The following is an 18,024-nucleotide window of genomic DNA, read 5'->3' as shown; positions in this document are numbered from 1 at the left end:
CTGGCTTTAGAAATTGCACTCAGACTGTGGTGGAAAAGAGTAATAATGCTGGGTCAGTTATGAAGAGAGATTGGACAGACTGAGGTTGTTTCCTCAGAGCAGAGGAGGCTGTGATAGGGCTGAGATAGATAAAGTCTTCATCAGTTGAGGAATCTAGGGTTATGGGGCAAAGATAGCAAAGTGAACATTCCTCATGCCCAATCAGTCATGAACCTGTTGAATGATCTACTCCTGTTCTTATTTTTCATGGTCTTAGAGGACATTAAAAGGGGACATATATAAAATGATGGGGGCATACAGAGATTAGACAGGACTTCATCTTGATGGAAGAATCAATGACTGAGGGCATAGATTTAAGGTGGAGACAAAATGCTAAAGGAGATGTGAGGAAAAACCTTTTCACTCAACTGGGAATCTGGAACTCACTGCCTGTAAGGGTGAGAAAGGCAGAAACAGTTGTAACATTTAAGAAGTGTTTAGATGTGCACTTATGATACCCAGACAAATAACGCCATAGGAGAGGTGCAGGAAAATGGGATTAGAATGATTAGGTCATTGTTATTGACTGGTGCAGAGGTGATGGGCTGAAGCACATTTTGCTGTGATGTGGAGCTCATATAGTTAGTTTTCATAAAGAACCAACTTAACACTAGACATTTTTGTGATCAGCCTACTGTGCTGCGTTATCCTCTAAAGCAAATGGGACTTGCACACAGGCCTTCTAGCTCAGAGGCAAGGACACTATCACTCTGACATAAGCACCTGCTATCCTAATGGTATACTGGATAAAGGCACAAACATTTTGGTTTTGTACGTTAATTAAGGGTGGTAGGAGAAACTAGGAAACTCTATAAATACCTGATAGCCCTTAAAAACATATAATGTCAATCACATTTTAAGTCTTCATTTTGTGGCGAAGTACTGAAGATTCAGTGCTATGGAGCTCATTCCCAGCAGGAGTTAACACCTTCTAGAAAGGAAGGGAAAAATTTAAGGAGCAGAAATAGACATTTTCCAATATGAAGATTTTGTCCCAAAATATGTGTTTTGATTTTCCAAAGACACTGCTGTAAATTTTTAGTTGCGTGTTTATGCTTTACTGAAAATGATTTTTTAACCCAAAAAATTTATGGCCAGAATACGTACTGAAAATTGCAGTTTCTCCTCTTCTATATTTTCTTTGAATTGGAACTAGTAGTAACAACACAATTTGAAAATACTGAAATAAAACTCCTTACATTGTCTATAATTTGCAATAAATAATTTCAATGTTTAAAATAAACGAACAAAAGAGGAAAGATTAAATTGATGCATTTGCTCCTAAATCTTGCTTTTAAAACAATGCAGGATTATTTAAAGTCTGGTTGAAGATTTGTAGCTCGGGTGTCCGTTGTTGTGGTTCTGTTCGCCGAGCTGGAAGTTTTTGCTGCAAACGTTTCGTTCCCTGGCTAGGGAACATCATCAGTGCTATTGGAGCCTCCTGTGAAGCGCTGCTTTGATGTTTCTTCCAGTATTTATAAATACCGGAAGAAACATCAAAGCAGCGCTTCACAGGAGGCTCCAATAGCACTGATGATGTTCCCTAGCCAGGGAACGAAACGTTTGCAGCAAAAACTTCCAGCTCGGTGAACAGAACCACAACAATGCAGGATTATGCCCTGTTTGGAAGTGATGCAACATTTTGCCATTTTTTTTTCCTTGGCATGTTTGGATTGAATTGAATTTATTGTCACGTGTACCGAGGCACAGTGAAAAGCTTTGTCTTGTGAGCAATACAGGCAAGTCACAGAGTTAAGGAGCATAGATAGTAAATAATAGGTAAACAGCAGCAAAAACAAAACCACAGGTACAAGCAAACATTAAGATTTGAGAGTCCATTCAGTATTCTAACAACAGTAAGGTAGAAACTGTTTCGAGACCAACTGGTTGTGTGTGTGTGTGTGTGTGTGTGTGTGTGTGTGTGTGTTCAGGCTTCTGTACCTTCTACAACCTCTACCATCAAGGAGAAAAACACTGCCAGGGTGGGTTGGCCTTTGTGACTGTCCGGGCGGAGTCCGCCACTCTGTAACCATCTCCAATCTTGAATGATACAGTTGCTATACCAGGTAGTGATACATCCAGACAGAATGCACTCGATGGCAAAGCTATTAATGTTGGCAAGGGTATTTGCCATCATGCCAAAGTTCCTCAGCTGCCTGACGAAGAAGAGGTGTTGTTGGGCCTTTAAACCAGTGCATCCACATGAAAAGCCCAAGAAAGCTTAACAGTCTCCATTCGTTCCACCTCTGTGCTGTTGATGTGTAGGGGGGGCCATGAGTAATATCCTGCTGAAAGTCAATAATAAGTTCCTTGGTTTTGCCAGCATTGAGAGCTAGGTTGTTCTCAGTGCACCATTTTTCCAGGTCTTCCACATCCTGTTGGTAGTCTGTTTTGTCGCCATCTGGGATTTGACTGACTATGGTGGTGTCATCAGCGAACTTGTAAATGGCATTAGTCTGGTATTTGGTGACGCAGTCATAGGTATATAATGAGTACAGTAGGGGCTCCAGTGTTGAGTGTTAGTAAGGATGAAATATTGTCCCCAATCTTCACTGATTGTGGCCTATGGGTCAGGAAACTGAGGATCCAGTTGCAGACAGTGGGGCTTAGTCCAAGATCAATAAGTTTAGTAATCAGTCTTGAGGGGACAGTAGTGTTGAAGGCTGAACTGTAGTCAATGCGTAGGATTCTTATATAGCTGTCCTTGGTGTCAAGGTGTTCTAGGGAGGAGTGAAGGGCAAGTGATATGGCATCTGACATGGATCTATTGGTCCAATAGGCAAATTGGAGTGAGCCAAAAGTAGTGGGGAGGCTGGAGTTGATTAATGCCATGACCAGCCTTTGAAAGCACTGCATAACTACTGAAGTTAGGCCCACTGGGCAGTAGTCATTGAGACATGCTGCAAGAGCTTTCTTAGTCACAGGGATGATGTTGATGCTCTTGAAACAGGCAGGGACAGTAGCCGGCTGCAGGGAGAGGTTGAAGATATCCGAGAAGACTCTGCCAGTTGACTTGCGCATGCTCTGAGTGCAAGCCTGGTACTCCGTCTGGTCCCATCACTTTCCTTGGATTCACAGAAAGGAAAACTGATCTGACCTGTGATGCAGTGACTGTTGGGATATGTTCATCAGGACTTGTCAGAATAGGTGTTACTTCTCCTCTGAAATTCTGCTCAAACCTTACATAATATATGATTTGAACTTATGAAGCATTCACCACAGAGGTATCTCATCAATGAATCATTGCCAACACTGCAGATTCTGGTAGGGTGGGAACTTAAAATATGAAAATTGTACTGATTTCCCTTAAATGCTGGGCCTTTTGTGACATAAATTGTAAACTTACTGCACATAAACAACAGATGGTATACAAGTGATCCAACACCTAAACACAAAAATGAAAAATAGCAATGCGGTAAATCAGAAACACGATCAGGGATTGCTGGAAAAGATAAACAGGTTTGGCAGCATCTGTGGAGAAAAAGCAGTGTTACCTTTTTGGGTCTAGTGATCCTTCTTCAGAGCTGATTGTGGCTCAAAAAAGGTTGGTATATTCATAAACTTGTAAATGATTTGCATAAAGCCACACCCCATAATTTGTCCAACAACAATCACTTGAGCCAATAATGATATGTAATTTATGCAGTATTTTTGGCTGTTTTTACAGTCACCATCCACTGGAGTGTTTTAGCTCTCAAACTACATGTTGCTTTGAAACGTTCAAGAACAGCAAGAGATATATTTAATATGTATTTGATGAAACAAAGAGACAACTCTGTTTGTGATTCAACTTCAAAATGGACTGTGTTTTGAGAATACTTTTAGAAACAACAAAGCATTGCATTAAATAACGTTCAACATACTAGATTAATTTATTGCACAAACGAACAAGCAAATAATCTAGGAATGTTATGAATATTTACGACGTTACTTTTTAGGCATAATTAAGTAATGCAGTCATAAGAATTCAATTGAAACTTCAAATATAACATTAAAATTCATCTAATCAGGTTGAAATTGATAGATGTTACCCCAAATTTTCTGATGGAGAACTGATGTAACTTACCAATTTAGCAAAAGCAGCAACCAATTCATAAAGACATTGGTTCTATTGCTAAATACATGGGTCTTCCTTTGGCATTCTGGGCAGTTACCTGATATGGTTCTTAGCCTACGCAAATATGCAAATTTGGAGTCTAATGCCTGTTGAAAGATTCATCAAGTGATGAGTAGAAGATGTACTTTTTGGAAGAATATCGGACCAATCTGAAATGAGGAATTAAGAGGGCTAAAAAGGGTCATGAGATATCTTTAGCAAACAGTTTTAAGGAAAATCCCAAAGCCTTTTATTCGTATGTAAGGAACAAGAGGGTGACGAGAGAAAGGGTTGCCCACTCAAGGACAAAGGAGGGTAGATTTGCGTGGAGTCAGAGAAAATTTATGAGATTCTTAATGAGTACTTTGCATTGGTATTCACCAAGGAGAGGTACATGGTGGATGTTGAGGTTAGGGATGGACCTTTGATTACTGCATGCATAAGGAGGGAGAATGTGTTTTGTATTCTAAAAGGCGTTAAGGTGGACAAATCCTAGGACCAGATGGGATCTATCCCAGGTTACTGAGGGAAGCAAGAGGGGAAATAGCTGGGGTTTTAACAGATATCTTTGCAACATCCTTGAAAATGAGGACTGGAGAATTGCTAATGTTGTCCCCTTGTTTAAGAAGTGTGGCAGGGAAAATCCAGGTAATACAGACTTGTGAGCCTGACATCAGTAGTAAGGAAGCTACTGGAGAAGATACTAAGGGATAAGATATATACCCATTTGGAAGAAAATTGGCTTATCAGTGATGAAGCTGCATGGTTTTATGCAGGGAACGTCATGTCTTACAAACCTAATAAAATTCTTTGAAGAGGTGACAAAGTTGATTAATGAGGGAAGGGATGTAGATGTCATATACATGGACTTTAGTAAGGCATTTGATAAGGTTCCCCATGGTAGGCTGATGAAGGTAAGTCGCATGGGGTCCAGCGTGTTCTATCTAGATGGATAGCGAACTGGTTAGGCAACAAGAGACCGAGAGTAGCAGTGGAAGGGAGCTTCTCAGAATGGAGACCAGTGACCAGTGGTGTTTCACAGGGATCCCTGCAAGGATCACTGTTGTTTGTGATATACATTAATGATTTGGAGGAAGGTGTAGGTTGCCTCATTAGCAAGTTTGCAGATGATACTAAGATTAGTGGCATAGCAAATAGTGAAGGGGACTGTCAGAGAAGACAGCAAAATATAGATAGATTGGATAGTTGGACAGAGGAATGGCAGATGGAGTTCAATCTGAACAAATGTGTGGTGAAGCATTTTGGAAGATGCAATTCCAGAGCGAACTGTATAGTAAATAGAAAAGTCCTGGGGAAAATTGTTGTACAGAGAGGTCTGAGTGTTTAGTTCCATTGTTCCCTGAAGATGGCAACGCAGGTCAGTAGAGTGGTCAAGAAGGCATATGGCATGCTTTCCTTCATCAGACGGGGTATTGAATACAAGAGTTGGCAGGTCATGTTACAATTGTATAAGACTTTATTCAGCCACATTTGCAATACTCCGTACAGTTCTGGTCACCACATTAACAAAAGGATGTGGATGATTTGGAGAGGGTGCAGTAGAGGTTCACCAGGATGTTGCCTGGTATGGAGGGTGCGAGCTATGAGGAGAGGTTGCGTAGATTAGGATTATTTTCATTGGAATGAAGGTGTTTGAGGGGGAACCTGATTGAGGCCTATAAAATCATGAGAAGTGTAGACAGGTGGATAGCAAGAAACGTTTTCCCAGAATGGAGGACTCAGTTACTAGTGCTCACGAGTTCAAAGTGAGAGGGGAAAAGTTTAGAGGTGATATACATGGAAAGTTCTTTACACAGAGGGTGATGGGTGCCTGGAACACGTTGCCAGCGGAGGCGGTAGGGGTGGGAATGATAGCGTCATTTAAGATGTATCTAGATAGATACACGAATAAGGAGAAAGTGAGGTCTGCAGATGCTGGAGATCAGAGCTGAAAATGTGTTGCTGGAAAAGCGCAGTAGGTCAGGCAGCATCCAAGGAACAGGAAATTCGACGTTTCGGGCATAAGTCCTTCATCAGATACACGAATGGGCAGGGAGCAAAGGGATACAGATCCTTAGAAAATAGACAGTAGATTTAGATAGAGGATCTGGATTGGTGCAGGCTTGGAGGGCTGAAGGGCCTTTTCCTGCGCTGTAATTTTCATTGTTCTTTGTTCACTTCTGACACCTCAATAGATGGTATCAATCACAGGTGATGATTAATAGATGAAAATAAAAACATGGGTGATTTTGTGATGGGGAAAAAATCATTTAGTTGTGTGTAAGAGCACTTCTGGATATATGAAACAAAAAAAAATGACTAACCTCATTCAGGATTTCTTAAAGGCCCCAGGATTAACTGATCATTTTGAGATAAATCTTCTCAAGGAATTGTACAACTGTCAATTATTAAATTTCATTTTCCATACCCTGAGGATTTATGAATATCTATGAATTTGGATAACAAAACAGTTAAATAAATATTGAAACAACCAATAGATTTAGTATATATTATTAAAATATATAATATGGGAACTATCTCCAGCCTGTGGCCAAGTGGCAGAACAACAAAGTTCACAATATTGCTTCAAATTAGATTTGATGCAAGATGGTGTTTAGCTAATTATACATTATGATCAGATTCAAAGATAGAAATTAACATAGTTGTCACTAATGTGAGACTTACCTTTTGCATTTGTTACTATTGCAGCCTATCTGTTTCGAAAATTTGGAATTGAATTAGATTAGATTACTTACAGTGTCGATTCCTTATATGTTTATTTTTCACAACGGTTTGAGAATTTACAAGTAAGCTGGAAATTGACTTTTTAAAATTCCTTTTTGGAACATTGATCTTAAGGCTAGAATTCATTGCCAATGTCTTATTACCTTGAAAAGGTGGCAATAACAGGTCTTTTCCTTGAACCACACAAGTCCATTGTTAAAGCTTAGTACAGTGTGCTTCAAAGTTAAGTTTGAATTATATTAATGTGGAATGGGAATCACTTGTCATCTAGATCAGGGAAGTATGGTGGGTATTCTTCAATTTCTAGTAATCTGTCACTTTTGTAATTTTATTAATGTCAACATTTTCACTCCCAAATTATCTTTTAGGATGGATTCAAATTTTCATCCCCACCATGATACTTTGAGGAGTCCAGGTTTCTGAACAAGTTGTCTGGTAATACAAGTGCTTTGCTTAAGAACCCTCATTAAGTCCCAGAAGCAAGTACGAGCTTTATTTTGCTAGAGCAGAAATACGTGTGAAATTGGTTCCCTGTGATTAGAGGAATATTCAAACGAATTAAAGAAATGTTTAAATAATTAAAATTGTTCACCATTTTCTGGTGAGGTACGAGGGTTGTTTTCCAATTATCAATTTTCAGCTTCCCTTAGAAATACATGATAGACCAAGAACTTCATAATTAATTCTTGAAAAAGTTGTTTCCCAAACCTCTCCCACCCCCATTTTCATGGAGCATTAGTTCAAGTCTGACTGATGGGAACTATTGACTATTAAAATATGTTACAAAAAGCACAACTGCTGGGTGCTTGTGGTGCAATAATGGTGTCCCTACTACTGAGTATGGAAGCCTGGGTTCAAGTTCCACCTACTCCAGAGGTGTGTTGTAACATCTCCAGATGGGCTCATTAGAAGGTACCTAAAACACTAACGTTGCAGAGGAGGTGGCAGTGTAGTGGCGGTGACACTGGGCTAGGAATCAAGAACTTCAGGCTAATGGCCTGGGGACATGGGATCATGTCCCAGAGGCAATGGTGAAACCTGAATCCAATAGAAAATGTAAGGCTGTTGTAGTGCAGTGGTAATGTCCCTACCTCTGAACCAGGAGGCCTGGGATCATGTCCCACCTACTCCACAAATGTGTAATATCATCTCTGAACAGGTTGATCAGAAGAATTGATAAAACAATTTGGTTTCTCCCCTTCCAACTCCATTTTGATTTAACTCACACTCTTCCTACCTCTCCATCACCTTTGATGATCATCATTGCCCTTTACAGGCTTTGCATGTGTATGCATCAATTGGAAAACATGGGTGATTTACTGGTGGTGGCTAACAGGTGAAAATTGCCATAAGTGGTTTGTGGTGCAAAAGCCGTTCAGTTGTTTGTTTTAGCACTTGCAGATTAAAAAAAAAACTCAAATGCTTTTGCTAAATTCAGTTGCCTGGGAGTCTTGCAATACAGGGTAATATCAATAGAGTGGGTTCAAATGCCTGCACCAACTGAGGTTATCATAAAGGACTATCAGAAATTTCTGAAACTCTCCCTTGGCCTGAGGTGTGGTGACACTTAGGTTAACCACAACCAGTTGTGTCTCTTTTTTGAGGGAGAGCAGCCTGAAGTCCAATTTAACTGTGGTGACTTTTCTTTACATTTATCAATACCCTGTCTGTCTCTCACCTTTCGTGTTGTTGCATGGCCCTTAACAGGCTTTGCATGTAAATTGGAACATGGTTGATTTGGTGGTGGTGATTTGTTTTTATTCATTGACAGGATGTGAATATCACTGGTTAGGCCAGCATTTATTGCACATCCTTAATTGCCCAGAGAGCAGTTAAGTATTAACTACATTGCTGTGGGTCTAGCATTACATGTAGGTCAGACCAGGAAATGATGGTAGTTTCCTCTGCTGAAGAACATTAGTTAACCAGATGGGTTTTTCCAACAATGGATTCATGGTCATCATTAGACTCTTAATTCCAGACTCATAGAATCATAGAGATGTACAGCACAGAAACAGACCCTTCAGTCCAACCCATCTATGCCAACCAGATATCTCAACCCAATCTAGTCTCACCTGCTAGCACCTGGCCCATATCCCTCCAAACCCTCCCTATTCATATACCCATGCAAATGCCTTTTTCAAATTCCACTATCTGGCATGGCAGGATCAGAACCTGGGTTCCCAGAACATTACCTGAGTCTCCAGATTAATAGTTCAGCAATAATACCACTAGCCATCACATCCCAGTTAATAGATGAAAACTAACACACATGCTTTGGTCGATGGGGGAAAAAGCTGTTTAATTATCTGTGTAAACTATTCTGAAAATTAAAAAAAACATCACAAATGTCTGGGTTCTTGTGGTGCAGTGGTAGTGCTTCTACTTATGGGCCAGGAGACCCGGGTTCTGATCTCATTTGCTCCAGAGGTGTGTCATAACATCTCTGAACAAGTTGATTAGAAAATATATAAAATACAAATGATTAACGACTCTTCTGGCACAATGGTAGTGTCCTTACCTATGAATATGAGGCCCAGGTTCAGGTTCCATCTGCTCCAGAGGTGTGCATTAACATCTAAACAGGTTGATGAGAGAATATATTTATGCATATAAGATATATAAACACAAATGTTTCTCCTTGCAGGAGTCCTCCCACTTTCCGTTGGAGGGTGTCGCATGCAGTCGTCTCATGTAATCATAGATTTGCTGTGATTCATGGACTCCCACCCCAAATGGTTAATTATGGTGCTATTGAGGCTGTGGAACATGCATTGTTGGTACTCCCTGACTGGCTATTTAAAGCCCTGCTTCAATTGCACACTCTTAACCTTGAGGGACTGCTGCATATGACACCCACCAATGGAAAGTGGGAGGACTTCTGTAAGGAGAAACATTGGTGTTTTATATATTTTAAGTGACGGGTCATAGTTCCCAACTGTCCGCCCTCTGCTGAGGCTATGTAAGTGCCAAGATGTCTTTGGAATGGAAGTACACCATGTCCAAGTACCCTTAAGGCTTTTAGAGAGAGGTAGGCACCACAGAGGCTGCAGTGCATTGTCACTGATTCCAACCCCATTTTTATTTAGCCCAGTCCTCTCTTCTCACCCTTTTATTTTTGTTTTTGTGCAGAATTTCTAATTTATTAAAACCAAAAGAACTGCAGATGCTGTAAATCAGAAATAAAAACAGAAGTTGCTGGAAAAGCTCAGCAGGTCTGGCAGTATCTGTGAACCGAAATCAGAGTTAACATTTGGGGTCTGGTGACCCTTCTTCAGAACTTGAGCAAGGGTCACCAAACCCGGAATGTTAACTCCGATTTCTCTTCACAGATGCTGCCAGCCCTGCTGAGCTTTTCTAGCAACTTCTGTTTTTATTTCTAATTTATTACCTGCTTTAATTTGTTAACTGGGTGATTTGACGTGAGTTTATATATATAAAAAAAAGATAAATTTGAGAGCTCTTGTGACTAGGTTCAATTTCCACCTTCACTAAATGTCGCACAACACATCTGACCAGATGGATTAAAATTCTCTAAGAGACAAGTATGAGCCATATGCTGCCAGCCAAGAAATTCATTTGTCTCTTTGTTTAAGGATGACCATTTTAATGCTCAACTTTGTATTCCACCATAAACAAGAGAAACATTAAACCTCAACATTTGTTAGCTGAATGTAAGATTAATCCCATCAATATTTCATTGTATCATCTTTTTAAGATGGACAAGGATGCAAGCACAAGTTTACTAATAAAAGGCAAAGCCACCATAGTCCCAGATGGCCACAGGATTGGTCTCTTATGAGAGAGAGAGAGAGAGAGACAACTGCTGCTAAGTTTAACCTGAGTGTCACCATTCTGTTGGAGAAGGGGTGAGGTTGAGAAGGAGGAACTCATCAAGATCACTGAGGAAAAGAGTTACATTTACCTAATAGTGAAATATTCAGAGGCATTACCAAGGGTTTTTTAAATCTAACATCACTGTGCTCACTCTACTCAGCCTTGCCTTCATTTTCTGTTTCCTGTACAGAGCTGCAGCTGTTGTCCAATCTGACTGTGATTTCTGTCACCCAAAACCAGTGGGTTTCCTCCCAATGTTTTTTCTGTGTTTGTAGCTCCATTGCCAGATTTAATTAAGACTCAAGTCTCAAAATTTATTTACAAAAATTTGTCATGAATATTCCATTATATTTCTGGAACAAGAAATCTTGAATTGATTAACATACTATCGAATGAAGCCCTTCTCTAACTCTCCAAACAACACAAATTTCTTTGCTATTTGTTTTGCTCGAAATCTAACTTCTTTGCATCCTAAATTTTAATTGTTCCACCTTTGGTGACTGTTTCTTAAGTTGATAAAACACCAACCTCTGGAATTCTCACCCTAATACTATTAATCTCTCGTTCACTTTCCTGTTTTAACATGCTCCTTAAAACTGATCCATCTGAGCAAACCTTGGGCCTTCTGCCTGCATGCTGTTTGTATGGGTTGGTGCTAGATTTTTGATATAATTGTTCCATGAAGTGCATCCTTGCAATGTATTATTTTAACAGTAACGGCATTGTGCAAATACATGCTGGGGTTTTTTGAGCGGACACTGCAGCTCAAATTTAAATTAACTTTCTTATTTTGTGACCAACAAATGAATATTGTTTTTAACAGCTTTCAATAAAACTATATTATGCTGTCCATTTCTTTTGGCTGTCCAACATATTTTTATGCAGTTACATTGCTAGTAAGTGAAATTCATGGCGAAAGCCAGATTGATCACTTAGGTCATTGCTAATATAATATAGATTGTACTTTGACTCCTATGTACTCATATTATAGCTTGGAATTCTAATTTTGTCTGACTTTGAACATGGATTACTGAGATTGGGGATGATTGTGTCATGGTGCAGAATAGAAAATGGCTGGCAGTATTTCGATTGATTTAGCATGATGAGAGGCCTGTAAGGAGCTTATTAGCCTGTTGGAACATGAGATGCTACAAACAGGGGTATAGGCTTCAGCATCGAAAAGGATGGCAATGGAAAAACATAGAAGGTCAGGCAGCGTCTGAGGAGCAAGAGTGTCGACCTTTCGGGCATAAGCCTTTCACCGTGGAATGAGATAGACAAGGAAGTGGGAACTGTTCTACAATTCAAATATGGATTTCCTAGTCAGATAGATTTCAGGAATTGAAAATGAAATCCCTAGCACACATAAGACCAATGTTTTGCATGACCTGATTCAATTTCAGAAAGTGGTCAAAGTGGGAATGGTGGGGTAAGGAAGCAAAGTTTCTGTTTCAGTCTTCATTCCCTGTTGGAGAGACTTTATTCCTCAACTGCTCACCTGGAACGTCAATGTAGTGTAGGATCAGAAAAATACCATCAGATGCTATCATGATACATATGGAAGCTACCCTGTGCTACAAATGTATCACTAAGAGACACATGTAGACAAAGAGATCAGAATATGAGCCATTACATAAGGAGAAACCATTAGAAAAAAGAACAAATAAAATTATAGCACAGGAATAGGCCCTTCAGCCCTTCAAGCCTGCGCTGATCCAAATCCTTTATTTAACCTGCTGCCTATTTTCTAAGGATCTGTATCTTTCCATTCTTGGAGATTTGCTACTAACTTGGGGCAAGTAGAAATGGAAAGATGCAGAATAACATGGTTGAAAAAATATGGAAAGATGATGTATTGTGGACTCAGCCACAGAGTTTTGTGACTTTTGCTCGAGCAGTCATGGTGATGTGATCAGGACTGAATTAATTTGAATCGAGACATCACAACAACTTGGTTGTTATAGCAGCTTTCAAAGTAGTAAGGCATTCCAAGGTGCTTTGAAGACATTGAAGGAACCTAGAGAGGAAAATGAATGTGAAATAAGACTAATTTAAAGACAAGAGGGATAGTTAGGCTTAGAGGATGGGGATGTTGTCAGGTTTGACATTCAAAAAGGACAGTGTCTAAGCTAAAAAGAACCAATATTTAGATTAAGAAGGTCTTTTTAATACTTGGCTAAGAATTTTTCTGGTGGTGTTTACAGAAGTTAAATTCAAGATTAGAGTAGTGCTGGAAAAGCACAGCAGGTCAGGCAGCATGAGGAGCAGGAAAATCAATTTTGGGGCAAAAGCCCTTCATCAGACTTTTGTCTGAAACGTTGATTTTCCTGCTCCTCAGATGTTGCCTGACCTGCTGTGCTTTTCCAGCACTACTCTAATCTTGACTCTACTCTCCAGCATCTGCAGTACCCACTTTCACCTAGAAATCAAATTTAGCCTAATGCCTGGGAGTGGTTCATCTTGGCCATGGACAGTTTGCAGCTTTTGGACTCCTTTCCAAGCAGCCCACTGGTGGATTTTTTTTCCCCCTGGGCTGAAGTGAACTCTTTGAGATGATCTCCAGTGATGTAAGAAAGTTAGGCTCAACTTACCTTTGAATGCAATGGGAGTCTTGTATTGCAGGCACTGGACACCATCTGGCTGCTCTGGAGATGGAGACGGGTTGAATTTTACCAAGAATTAGATATGTCAATTTTAGGAAGTTTCAAGGAATGTTCTCACCATGAACTTTGATGAGTTATCTCACACAATTCTCTACTGCTTGCCACATGACCCTGCACTGGTGTTACCTTGCACCTATTTGTAGCAAAATGCTTGCCGTTGCTTGGACCTGGCATGCTCAGGCACATTTAAACCCTAAAGTGTGAAACACTGCCAGCCTTATCTGAAGTAGCCAGCCAAGTCACTGTGGCGTCCAAGGTTTGGAGGAATGTGCAGCAATGATTCATACATGACTTTCAGCAACCTGTAAGGTTAGGTGTCATCTTCTTCAGCTTCTCTGTTATCTCATGCTATGAGCATGCAAGTAGGTATGACATGAGTGAGACTTGAAGTAAACTAAAAGCCCTGAGATGCATCCTATTTCCAATGCAGGAGATGGGTGCCTGTCCCTGTGCGCAAGGAGGCTTGGTAGCAGTGTTGCAATGTAAAGTATCAGCGAGATCCAAAGTGAGGCATTGAAGTGCTGAACTGTATTAAAAGAGAATCTCAAACATGCCACGATGTAGGGATGCTGGTGGTTTGCTATATGATCTCATTGAATGGCAGAGCAGACTGATGAGTTGAATGGTCTACGTCAGTTTCTACATTTTGTGTTCTTATGGATACCTGGACAAGATGGTCGCAAGTTGCAACTGGCAGGTACCTACTCTGACCTTCCTGACGGGAACTGTAGCTATCTAGATTGTCTCCACTACCTGGCAAAATAGCAAACTGCATATAAATGAGGTAGGATTCATGAGTTTTTACTGCGAACATTCTGTCTGGATGTATCAATACCTGGTATGGCAACTGTACCATTCACGATCGGAGACGGTTACAGAGAGTGGTGTATTCGGCCTGGACAATCACAAAGGCCAACCTCCCATTGATAGAATCCATCTACCAGGCCCGCTGTCATGGAAAGGCTGCCAGCCTTCTCAAAAGATCCATCCCACCCTGGCAATGTTTTTCTACAATCTCTACCATAGGGGAGAAGGTGCAGAAGCCTGAACACACGCGTCAGCTGGTTTCAAAATAGTTTGTACCCTACTGTTGTTAGAATACTGAATGGACTCTTAAACTTTTAACATTTGCCTATACTTGTGTTTTTGCTGCTGTTTACCTATTATTTATGCTACTTAAATCTGTGATTCTGTCTGTATTGCTCGCAGGAGAAAGTGAGGTCTGCAGATGCTGGAGATCAGAGCTGAAAATGTGTAGCTAGAAAAGTGCAGCAGGTCAGGCAGCATCCAAGGAGCAGGAGAATCGACGTTTCGGGCAAGAGCCCTTCTTCATTCGTCTACATTCGTCAAACGTCGATCCTCCTGCTCCTTGGATGCTGCCTGGCCTGCTGCGCTTTTCCAGTAACACATTTTTAGCTCTGTATTGCTCGCAAGCCAAAGCTTTTCACGGTGTCTCGGTAAATGTGACAATAAATTCAATTCAATTGTACTTGTGGTTTAAATTGAGATATTAATTTGAAAGAACAAAATAAGTAGAAGGAGATAAATAATTGCAAACGCTGGAGAGCAGTCAACCAAGAAACACGACTGCGTTCACAAAGTGCGAGGACATCACTCAGTTCTTGTTCAGCTGCTTAATGTTTCCGTCAAAGGGCAGCACTTAGTTGCTATGCCGGACTCTTAGGAGACATGCCGAGAGTAGACTGTCACAGACTCCAAACGTCCTGGCAACACTGAAACCAAATGCTTACACCCGTTGCATGCAAATAAATATCGATTTTATTGACGGTGACTACAGTAAGAGAATCATGATCAACTTGCAGATTCTGTCTCCGGGGTGGAGGGTGACCCGGAAGTGAGCAGTTATTGCACACGTTATATTACATTTAATGGGAGGGATTGCTGCAGGAGTGTGTTTGGTGTATCCACAGTACGTTCCAATTCGAATCTTGCCCGGAGAGCTCGTGCGTTTGCTGAGGAGCAGCTGAAGAGAGAGAGAGGGAGAGAGGATTTTGAATGTTTTGAGGAAATAGCAGGCCGCACGGTGTGGAGAGGCGCTTTAATTTATTGTGATCTGTGACGGGAGTCTATGCGTGTGCCGTTTAAAAGATAAAACTTACTGGCTTTGAGAGTTTCCAGGTATGATAGTCTGCTTTCATCCTCAGGTAATGCTATTGTGAGTGAACGCATGGCTGGATGGTTTTATAATGAATTGGCCTAGTTATTAGAGCACTGTAGGCTGAATGTAAGCTTAGTTTTGTGAAATATTGTCGGTGTGTTGTGGGTTATAGGGGGGTGATAATAATGCAAGTGTTATATTGTAGGTTTTATTGAAAATAACTTAAATCAAACACTTAATGTTGGAGGGTAGTGATACTGAAATCTCTTAAATATCAAGCATGGAATTTTAAAGGTTTGTTCAGAAATATTACTCATGTTTGCACATTTCTGAAAGCAAATTTGTTCAATGTTTTGTATATCTTAGGGTACAATAGGAGATAGCTTTAGGAATTTTATAGTATGGATCTGAATTATTGCATAGAATGTAAAATTTAGCTGTTTATTAATATGCAGTAGCACCACATTTAATGAATGCAAGTCTGTCAAGATAAAGTTGCATATATTATGACAAAATGGAATTAATGTGAAAGATTGCAGACATATGTTTCCTGATGAAGGGCTTTTGCCTGAAACGTCGATTTTGCTGCTCCTTGGATGCTGCCTGAACTGCTGTGCTCTTCCAGCACCACTAATCCAAAATATGTGTAGTCAACCATATCAGAGTTGCAATGTGTCTGTTGTTGTCATTTGGATCATTTAAAAACGTTTCATCCTCCATTGTACATCAGGTGACTCTGTTTGAAAGAGGAAGTGGGTGGAGATAAAGAATAAGGAAGTAAAGTTCTTCCTAGACCTAACTGCATCATTTGGTATGACTGACCAGACTGTCTTCCAGTGGTTTTCTTTATCATTTCACTTTTGAAACAATTGCCGTTGTTTGGTTTCACCTCAGTTGTACTAGACCATCTCCAACAGTGACTTCTCTTCAGCAACTGTAGTAATAACTCCAGAGTCAATAAGAATTTATCTTTGACCTTTTCCTGTGACTCATCCACAAACTGCTTCTTGGTGACATCATCGGCTCTGTTTTCCTACATGCGAAGAAGACACCAGCTGTGTTTCCACAACCTGTGTTGATTCCAGCATTACCTCTGTGTGGAGAAAGTGAGGACTGCAGATGCGAAAGATCAAAGTAAAATAAATGGTGCTGAGAAAACACAGCCGGTCAGGCAGCATCTGAGGAGCAGGAGAATTGACATTTCGGGCATAAGCCCTCCATCCTGATGCTGGAAATGTTGATTCTCCTGTTCCTTGGATGCTGCCTGACCGGCTGTGCTTTTCCAGTGCCACACTTTTGACCTGTTGCCTCTGTGTGGTCAGACTGTTAGATCAATATTAAGTCTTCAAATGTAAATTTCTTCTTTGGGAAGGTAGAACTGATGGACTCCCACCCAAACGTGAACCCTGCTCCTGTTAGTTGCTACTAATTAGCACCATTCCCAGCTTGTGGTTTCTGGCTGAACCAAACCGTTCACCAGCTTTTGGCATGCATCTTAACACTGAACAGTGGTTCTGATGCTAATGTCCTCTCCAACACAAAACTCTCTAATCCTGTATCAGCAGAGTTACAGCTAAAACCCTAACTTGTGCATTTATCACCTTCGGAATGATTTATTCCAACACTTGGTGGCTTCTTGGAAATCAGCAACTTCAAAACTCAATTCTGGTTATATTACTGTTCCATGCGCCTATTGCTTTGTCCTTGCTGATCCATATTGATTTCTAGTCATGATGTTTTTGTTGTGGAATATTGCTCCTACCAGTATCATACTGCTTTAACCTCCTCTATTTCTACACCATCCCCAAAGTCTGCAATCCTCCAAATCTGGGCTTCACTGCAGACATCAACTTGACTCTTTTCCTTGTGCCCTGTTTTTCCTGTAGTATTGACTGAAAATGCCTCCTTTACACCCTTTTGATTTCCTACTTGCTCCTTTTCAGGCCATCCTTGTAGCTAATCTCTTCCTGTTTTGGTTTTGTGTTCATTCTTTTTTAGATTATGCCTCTGAGGAACCTTGGGTAACAGAGAAACAATTGTAATCTGAATTCAAGCAGTAAAACTTGTCTTTGTGTTATTGCTTAAACAAAATATTGACACAGTGCAGAAGGAGGCCATTAGGTCCATTATGTCTGCAACACTTCACTGAAGAATTCCCTGAGTCCCTTTCTCCCTGTCTTTTCACCATAGTTTGGTGCATTCATCCTTTTTAGATACAGTCTACATTGATTCAGTCTGCCTCCAGTGAACTCCAAGAGTTCATACCGGATCTCATACACTCATGATGTGAAAATGTTTTTTTTTCTCATTTCTGATTTTTGCTGCTTTTGCCAATTATTTCAAATCTCTGGCTTCTGTCTCTTTATTTATTCATGGGATGGCGAGCATTTATTAGCTCTCCCTAGTTACCCTTAAGAAGGTTGTGGTGAGCTGCTTTCTTGCATCTCTGCGGTCCACATTCCGAGTTGGCCCACAACGCCCTTTGAGGAGGAATAGTAGGATTTTTGACTTGGCGATATCCTTCC

The 18,024-nt window shown here is 40.5% G+C and overlaps 1 protein-coding gene across 2 annotated transcripts in view; it reads left to right on the top strand.

Moving 5' to 3' along the window:
• The first annotated feature begins 15,195 nt into the window (after positions 1–15,195).
• Positions 15,196–18,024, top strand: part of borcs5 (BLOC-1 related complex subunit 5) — a 95,142-nt gene continuing 92,313 nt past the window's right edge. The window contains exon 1 of one of the 2 annotated variants that reach the window (XM_060839836.1): positions 15,196–15,545. The gene's annotated coding sequence lies outside the window, so the exon portion shown is untranslated. The remainder of the gene's footprint in view (positions 15,546–18,024) is intronic. The other variant, XM_060839835.1, reaches the window with a different exon arrangement.

The sequence above is a fragment of the Hemiscyllium ocellatum genome, chromosome 19 (genome assembly GCF_020745735.1).
Source record: "Hemiscyllium ocellatum isolate sHemOce1 chromosome 19, sHemOce1.pat.X.cur, whole genome shotgun sequence".
NCBI classification, from domain to species: Eukaryota; Metazoa; Chordata; class Chondrichthyes; order Orectolobiformes; family Hemiscylliidae; genus Hemiscyllium; species Hemiscyllium ocellatum.
Note: the sequence above shows the minus strand (reverse complement) of the source record. Positions and strands in the feature narration are given on the sequence as shown.